The sequence below is a fragment of the Thermobia domestica genome, chromosome 7, assembly GCF_964235325.1.
Source record: "Thermobia domestica chromosome 7, izTheDome1.hap1.1, whole genome shotgun sequence".
Classification (NCBI taxonomy): Eukaryota; Metazoa; Arthropoda; class Insecta; order Zygentoma; family Lepismatidae; genus Thermobia; species Thermobia domestica.
The window spans coordinates 191,160,040-191,169,711 of record NC_137460.1 but is presented as its reverse complement, the minus strand read 5'-3'; positions in this window follow the sequence as shown (position 1 = coordinate 191,169,711).

Sequence of the window (9,672 nt, the reverse complement as noted above, 5' to 3'; positions counted from 1 at the left end):
CTAACCTGATCATGCTTCTAATTCCATCTTTAAACAGAGCAAAAACTTTATAAAGTCACAGATTAATCTCCTTAAACAACATGTATCGATGCTTCAAATCTTGTTTAGTTGAATTTTGTCACTGAAGTCACTCTTATTTTCGTACTGCGACGTATTCAAATGAAACCGTCGTATAGTTAGACGAATTTATAGGAAAAAAATACGGAATATATAGTTGCTCTTTTATTCACACCTCATTTTATGTACACTGAAAATCAACTTTTCTTATATTTTATATTATTTCCTTCCATTTCCACACACTTATAATATGTGCTTAGATTAGCCTGCGATATGAACAAAATGATCAAATATATTCCTTCCCACTAGATTGAGATTGAGTGCTACTTCATCAAAACCATGGTTGAAATTCATAGAATACACACATTTTATTGTCTGAAACTTGCTCTCTTTATTTAGAAATATTTTGTTAGAAGAGAAGCTACTACATTACATACTCATAAAGCAGGAAATTTTAAACAAAGAAAGAATCGTAGGTCCTGATTTATACAAGTTAACTATTAAACCTTGAATGACCAACCAGTGTGTATATACAATTTCATAAAGAAAACAAAGAATGATCTACTTAGAATAAAAACGCCCTTAGCGTTGCAGTACCGACATTTTCTACAGTCACTTAGGTAGATCCGTGCTTCGTGCATCGTCAGAACAAATTTCTAGCGCTCATCGACTAGACGAAGTTCACACAGCCTTTGCCCATGCTCTATTCGCTCTGCGATATGCTGTGGTGTTGACGCACGCACGCTAGCCTTGCGGATAGTTTGCAGCCTTAATTTGTGATTAATTCTACGATTCACTGTTGATTTGGTCATACGTATCGATCGATTAATTATAACACACTGTAGTAGGTCGCTATATGTAGATTATCTTTAGTACAAGTCTTGTGAGCTTCAGTTTTTTTTTTTTTTTTTTTTAATTGAAAATATGTCTACGTATTCAGTAATCCTAGCACCACCACCAAATATCACACAGGCAAGTACAAAAACATAAGCTGTACAATAGGTACTTGCAAAGCAAAAGCTCACTATATATATAAACAATGAAGAGAAGACAGAGGTACGCATATAATTTTGTACAAACCGCCGAAAGAGAAAAACGTAACAGCATTGAAACAAATGAAAATTATCTTGATTGTTGAAACAGCTACCGAAGAAAATATGAATAAGGAACAAGAAACTTCAGAAAATAGTAGTGGTCGAACAACGCAGAAAGAAGAAGCCACTTCCTATCTTATACAGTGTGTCATCCGGCGGCAAAGACGAACAAATATTGGGACATTAATAGAGTAGAATTTTAACAGAGAAGAAATAACAAAAGCACGGAGAGAAATTAGATCTAGATTCAGAACTGGACTTACAAATCAAGCGAAGTGTTACCTTGTAATAAAATTCACCTCCAGAGCAAGGAACTATATCAGAATACTGGAGATTACAATCTAAGAGAAAACTTAATAAATATAGAAATTTAAGGCAAACGTATCAAAATAAAAAAAATAGAATGTGGAAAAAGGAGCTGGCAAAGTTACGTTGGGCAAATTTTAAGCACAGATTCGTGGAGAGAACCCTACAAAACAATTAGCAAATAAGTTAAAAACTATTCTTTCATGTAAAATGCCGGATGGAACATACATGAAAAGTTGGGAGGAAACAGTAGAATATCTTATGAACACCCTATTATCACTGGATGACCCCGAAGATTATCAAACGCAAACACAACTGAGATATTTCATGTTGGTAACTCCAATAGCAGATGAATTTGAAGAAGCCAAAAAAATGAATAAACAATATCAAAACTGAAGAAAAAGGCACCATTTCCATGTATAAAACCGGAAATCTATAAGAAAAATGCTGACAAGTGGGTGCTATACTTGTCGAGACTATTTAGTCTATACTTCAAGAGAGGAAAATTCCAGATAGATGGAAAGAATATAATTTAGTTATTTAAAAAAATCTGAAGACAAAATAAACGATGACTCGAAATTCTACCAACTCATATCCCTATTAAACATTATGAGGAAATTATTTGAAAGAACAATAATGGAAAGAAGATAAAGAAATATAATTTTAGATATCGATAAATTACAGTATAGCTTTAGGAAAAAGAAAAGCACAAAAACAGCTATAAAAAGACTGATAGGCCTAATCAAAGAGGGAAATTAGAGAAATATAAAATCATAATTTACACTGACATAAGCGAAGTATTTGACAATTTGTGGTGGTCTGCCTTCTTCAGAGAACTAAACGAAAGAAATATAAACAAGACACTGTATAAGATAATGTAGAATACTCCAATGGAAGACAAACAATAATGCAATCGCCAGGGAGAAATAATAATATTGACAATAATAATAATAATAATAATAATAATAATAATAATAATAATAATAATAATAATAATAATAATAATAATAATGATAATAATAATAATTCAAAAGCATGCCCGAAGGACTCGATTTATGGACTTTTAACGTGGAACATCACTATACAGTCAAGCTTACAACACCTGAATGATATGGCAGAAACCTTGGCGTTGCGGATTATGCCGATGATCTGGCTACTGTCATATCAACATCATCAAGAAACCAAATCGAACGTAAAGACTGAGTAGTTTTATTGGAATTAAAGAAATAATGCACTGACAATAAACTAACATTATTAGCAAATAAAACAAAGTATATGGTCTTTGGGAAGGAGTTTAAGAGAGGTCCAATAATAAAAATAGGGGAAACAAAATGTTAAAAAAAGTAAATAAAATAAAATAAAATAAAATAAAATAAATAAATAAATATAAATATCTTGGAGTTTGGATCGACAAAAAATTAAACTCCCATAAACATTTAACAGCAATAATAAAAAAAGAAATCGCAAATGAATTTTTAACCGTAGCAACAAAGAACTTTAGTCTTAAAATATATATATAACAAGACAATTTTAATGTCAACTTTACAAAATTGCGCAGGCATATGGGAACATCGAATTTTTATGAATATTAAATTAAAACAAACTTTACAAAAGGGTACAAAGACTCATCCTAATAAGGATAAACAGCATGAGTAAGGCAATTCCCGGCGAAATATTGCAAACACTTACCAGTGAAAAACAAATTTATCTCTAAAAACATCTGAACAAAATAGAAATGATATATGCGATGTGGAGAACAACACACCCCGGAACACGTTTTCTGGTACTGTGACGCATATATATCAAATAATAAAATAACAGGAATTAAAGGCGAACTGAGTCTAGATGAAATCAAAACTATATTACAAGATGAACAAAAAATTCAGAAAATTGAATATTGTTGCAAGATATATCTCAAATAGATTGTGCAAAGAAAGACAAGAGGGAAGAAGAAGAGAGAGTAATGTTTTACTCAAAATTAGGCAAACACTAAGAATCTGCTGGAAAAATAATTAAGCTCCAAGGAACTGCCGAGAGTTTAGAACCACATGCTTTCAGTGTTTAGACTTAGTGCCGTATTATTTTTATATGTTTATATAGTGTTAAGTGTTGTGAAGAGGAAGACAACGAGGAGAAAGTTATTTTGTCTTTTTTTTATATATAAACAACAAGAAACCATACAGAATTAGAAAAGTGAATCTGGGAAACCGACTTCTTATAATAAGAAGTACACCTCTTTGCAGTATTTTTTATTTTTATTTCTTTTTTAAGGTGAAGGTTAAATGTTAAGTTTGTTTTAAATGCTGACAACATGAACAGATATATAAGAAAATTAACCAAAACATGAAATTAAGAAAGAAAAGAAAGCGAATAGAAAACTTAGAGTACCAATTTTCTAAAATGAAATTCACGCAAGACATGAAACTAATTCAAACGAATTATATTTCATCTCTCTTTCCAGCTTGTTTCGTTTCAGGTTACGTCCATGCGTTGTGTCTGCATGTTTTTTTTTTTTTTTTTTTTTTTTGTAAATAAATAAACAAACATATTAATTACTTACACATACGGCATGGTTTGATATTTTTAGGTACCATATAATAAAAAAAAAATGGCCTCACCTGAATCTACTGAAGATGATGAGCTGAAAAAGAGAGAAAAAATCGATATAAAGTTAGAGAAAAAAGGGCAGAGGCAAGTTGCGACTGTCATAATTAAGTCTGTAAGAAATCAGCAAAGGCAGCCAGATGTGGAGGCTATTTTTTTAAAAAAATGTCCTTTCTTAATGGAATTTCGTTCGTAATGTGGATTGTAGAGAAGAATGCTGTGTACAACGTTTAATTATATCACAGTGACCTGTTCTACTGCGAAGTCAACGTTCCGACACTGTTCTACTGTGTGCGAATTGCTAATGTTTACAAAAGAATCATTACCTTCACTCTGTTATAACCAGCTGAAAGTCTGATACACGTGTGTGTACAGTTTTGTTGTTTTGTGAAACTTGGTTACCTTCGGATATTTTCTTTACGGTTGGTTATCATTTGATGTTTCCTAGCACACAACTTTTCCTTAAAGTATATCCACAAGAAACAGGTGGATTAGATTAGGCGATCTAACTGGCCAGTCACTACAGCTAAATCTTGAAATGAAATTACTGGGGAGTTGATGTCGAGAAGTGGTTATTAGCATTGACGGTTGGTGGATTGTGGTCTCGGGTGTTGCAGCAAGAACGATTGGAGATAGAAGACATAAACTGGACTTTTTGATTAATCAGCTTAGCTTTAGATGCAAGTACTATGTGGTATATAAAAATAAATAAAATTATGTCTTAAAAAACTAAAAATTAATGTAGAAAGTCTTATCAAATTACTCACCTTATTTAAATAGAAAGTCCATTCTTCTCTCTTTGATTGCAGCAAACCTGTTTATTACACGCTGGTTGAAGTCTGGTATACCCATTACCAGGTCTTTTTCAATGGAAAGCATAGCCAATGCTGATAACCTTTCTTGAGACATAGAATTTCTTAAAAATGTCTTAATTCTTTTCAATGTGGAAAAACACCTTTCTCCTTCTGCTTATGTCATAGGTACAGTTAATATCAACTTCAGAAGCTTTGTAAATTCACTGAATGATTTTTCTAGATTATTCTGGACAATGAATTCTAGCAAACCCACAGCCACCGACAGGGATGAAAATTCCTCTGCAGCGTAGATTAAAGACAATTCGTGACAGAGCTTAGTGTTGTCGAAAAAACTGTAAATTGAACACACTTTATTGACTATTTCTATCGGAAAATTTACAGCATACTCTGGAAACATATCTGGTGAAAACATCATTGCTGTCATAAGATGTCCTCTGAATTTAAGCCGAGTTTTAGCTTCGCAAATTATAACATCAAATACTTCTTTAGCTTCCCTGTTCCATTCTGTGCTATCATTCTTCCTCTTTTTTGATTCTTTCTCTGTAGATTCTATTCTTTTGTTCATGTCGTCATCAATTTGATTTCTTATTTCATTAATGTTCTTTTCAAAGTTTAAAAATCGCCTGTTGTGCAGAAGGGTCAATCTCTCTCTTTTGAAGCTGCCCAAACAAAATTTCTACAAGTGGCATTATTTTGCTGAAGAAAGATAACCAAAAATTTGAAGTGGTGACTGATAAGGATTTTTTTAAGGCCATCAGCCTGGTAGATTGAATTTGCATGTTTTATCTCATCTATCGTTAGTATCTTGTTCATGCACTTGATGATGTCTTTTTTATGATCAAATACGGTATTCACACGTCTAGACATAAAATTCCAATGAGTATTACTTGCCCGAGGTAACCGTTTCTGAACTATTGAAACCAAAACTGTGGTTCTATGTAGGCCACCAGAAAAAAAAATGTGCAAATACCTTGTGAATTAGAAAAGAAACTCTTACATTTCTATTTACTGAAGCAGCTTTGCTTATAACCAAATTAACTTGATGAGCGTAAAAATGTATATATTCTGCACTAGGAAAAGTTTCTTTAACTATTGCTTGTACCCGCTAGAAGAACCAGACATAACAGATGCACCGTCATAGGTTTGTGCAATTAATTTGCGTGAATTTTCATGAAGACCTAACCTTTCGTTTTTCAATTCTGCAAGCAAATAAGAAGCTAATGTTTCAGCATGGTGCTTTGGTGGTGAAATAAAGTTCCAAAAATGTTCTACTGGTTTGCCCTTTACTTCGTACCGAAAAACGATAACCATTTGAAATATATTTGAGATGTCACTTGTTTCGTCGGTTATAATAGCCAGGAAATCAGCTTCTTTAATTTCATGTGTTTTTTCTTCCTGACAGACCTCAAACATTATTTGTAGGAGCTAATTCTGGATCGTTTTCGGTTTCTCAAAGCAATGTCTAACTCTGAACTGAAATCTATTAATCCTCTAAATACTCCCGGATTAGAGCGCAAGTCAGTTTCATCGCGCCCCTTTAAGCAAGTTCAAAAACGCCACAAAAACGAACACAGTTTATGATAATATTCAGTACGTACCTGTTATGTTTGACTTTTTCATTGTGTTCTTCCAGTTTTCTTCTACAAGCACTGTCCAACTGCGAAGCAATATTTACTGTTCCAAAATGTGTGAATTTTAAAACACTTCTCAAATGTGAAGCCGGATTTTCTTTCTTTTCTTTTCTTTTCTTTTTTTCGTTTGAGCATAAATGGTTTAAATCTGTTACGTCTGATTTTGCTCACGATTCTTCACCACCAAACAACAAAGATGGAAAGCAAAATAGTGCATTTTTTACTTTACACTTACACAACCAATAATTACTATTGTATATATCTTTTTTGAACACTTTCCTGTACTGCCTATTACCTGTTTTGGTGCTCTGCACTAAGTCTGGCAATGGCCTTCCGAGTTCTTTAATCGCAAGTTTCTCCTCAGCTGAGAGCTGGAAAATTGACTTCTTTTGTAAATTATTTACAGAATTCATTGTATAGAATTGATTCAGAACTGTACATTATTCACAGAACTAGAACACATACACAACACAATCATTAAAAAATGAAATACACTCGAGAGGTATATGAATCAGAAATGCCACATATACACCCATACACACTGCATGAAAGAAAAAACAACATTCCAAATCATCAGTCTTCGTTGTACGCACTGCACTATGAATTGAATACAGAACGTTGCTTTCACATGAGACTAAACAATGCTTATTAATGTTATTAAGTATTCTCTCTATAACGTTCTGAAAAGCAAACTCTGAACCTGCCAAATGTAGGGTCAGCATGTAACAGAAGCCACAAGTCAAAGAACGCCAAAACAAACAACATTGCTAACCAATCCCAAATGTACTGTAGCGTTTACCATTACACAGTTTTATACGGATAGTCGACAGGAGTATAAAATACATTTATTTTATGAAAGAAATATGTATATACTAAAATACTATCCATAGAAGGGGAGATGTTTTACAATTTTTAACATAAACGTCTGGTGGGATACTGTTTTGGAAAGCAGAAATGTGATTTTTCATTACATTAACCCAAGTTCTAAGGCATATCAATTTTTTTTTCTTGATTGGCAATTCGTGTTAGAAGCAAAAGCACGCATGTTTGCTAGTTAAATGAATTTTGTTGTGTTCGGAAATTAAGAAATCACATGGTAATTCTTTGAGTTGATTTTGAGTTTAACGCCCCATTCAGCAGCGAGGCTATATGAGACATGGACCTACTGATTAACGTGGAATCCGAACCACTTGAGTTCCCGTCGGGAATCGAACCCGGGTCTCCCGCGCCAAAGGCGCGTATGCTAACCGCTTAGCCACGGAGGAGATCAAGTATGATTCTTTATATTGATGTATTAAAATTTTATTTATAAATTACTCTGCTGCTGAACGGGACGTTAAATTCAAAATCAACTCAAGTCATAAATTGTTCTACAAGAATTCTTTATTATCTACATAAGCTAATAATTGATTTGTAAATGCGTGTTTACTTTCATTTGCTTTCTAATCTACTAATATTTTTTTCTTATTTTGTGATTCTGCGATTACTTTTTTTAAGGTATCATTATATTGGTTTGCTTCCGCACAGTCCCGTAATTTAAATATATGAAAGCATAAAAATAAATCCAGTTTGTTACTTGATAGTGTAATAAAATTCAGAAATCTTTCCTAGTGCGACAAAGCCTTCTCGTTTCCTAAAACCCGTGCTGCGTTGCAGGAGCACTGCAACGACCAGAGCCTTTAACTTCTGAGATAGGGGAAAGGAGACTTAACATTCGCTCTAATTGCCGCGCTGAAGAAGTCTGGTCGTTGCATGCTTACTGCAATGCAATATAAATTAGATACTCTTGATGGGCTGTTTTCTCGTTTTTGAAAACAGATTAATGGATTTTACAGTTATAGAAGTAAACATAATACATAGAAGAGTACATAGTGTCTCTTAATTACATATATAAAATTAAGGGACAGTAATTTTTTTTTTTTAATTTTTTACTACTACTGTTAATAATAATTTTTATTGGAAAACTTTGGTCGTTGCGCAACGCTGCAACACTAACATTAGCCGCCACTGGTTATTAGTAGTCTTCCTGCTGGCTAGTGGTACCATTCCGTCAAAGCTACATGTCACTAAGACCAAGCGACACGTTTTCGGAAAGAAGTTGATTAACATATTATAGCGTTCAACAATGAATTTCGTAAACAATTAATATTTTTCTGAACAGAGTGTGTACTTCTTTATTAAAATTAAAATATTTCGTAACAGTTTCCATAACGTAACGTTATCTTCCTCAGGCATATGTATGTTCATATTAATGTAAGTAATAGAGACATCCTTTATTACATACATTAATATGAACATACATAAGCCAATTAACGTCTGAGGAAGATAACGTTACGTTATGGAAACTGTTACGAAATATTTTAATTTTAATATTTCAGAACAATGTTAATTATTTAAGTAATAATTCCATAGTCAACATGGAGGAAGTTACAATGAATTTTGATTTTATCATTCTCATCCTCAAAGAAGACAGGCCTATCAAGTACGAGTGGGACACACTACACGATACGGGAAGTAGGATTTTTCATGTACTCACTGTACACTCTCTGACACTCAAAATCCTCAATTCTGTTTTTAACAAACTCTTAAGGATAAGTTCCAAATCCTTTTCCAAAATTCTCCGAAATTTGTGCGGGAAATACGTATTTCTAAAAGCAATATACGAGAACAGTTACGGGGAGCTTTGCTTAATCGTATTCGCAATTCAGTCAATATTCTTGGAACTACCCGATGTTCGTGGTTTTTCTGGAGAGGATTTTTTATTGACTTACCTGTGACACGGAGATTATCAGAAGTTGTAGAATTACTATCCATGAGGGATCCTCACAGTTTTGGAAATGTTGACAAAACTTCTTTTGTGCGTCTATGTATGAGTTTCCACTAGTCGGATCACTTCCACAATGTACACCCAATTCCAAAAAGAATGAGCGCATTCATTACTATTGCTTTGAGCTAAAAATTTTCTTCTAAGCTCAACTTCGGTTATTTTTGGAAACAGTAAACCAAAAGATGCCAGGTTCGAGCTCCCAAGCCAATCTTCGCAATGGGGATTAAATGTGCATATATCTTTTTCTTCTTTTAAGTGCAATAAGGCATGTTGCATTGTTATCAAGTGTAGAAAAAAAAGTAACGTACACTGAAATACATAATATAGTATTTCAAAAC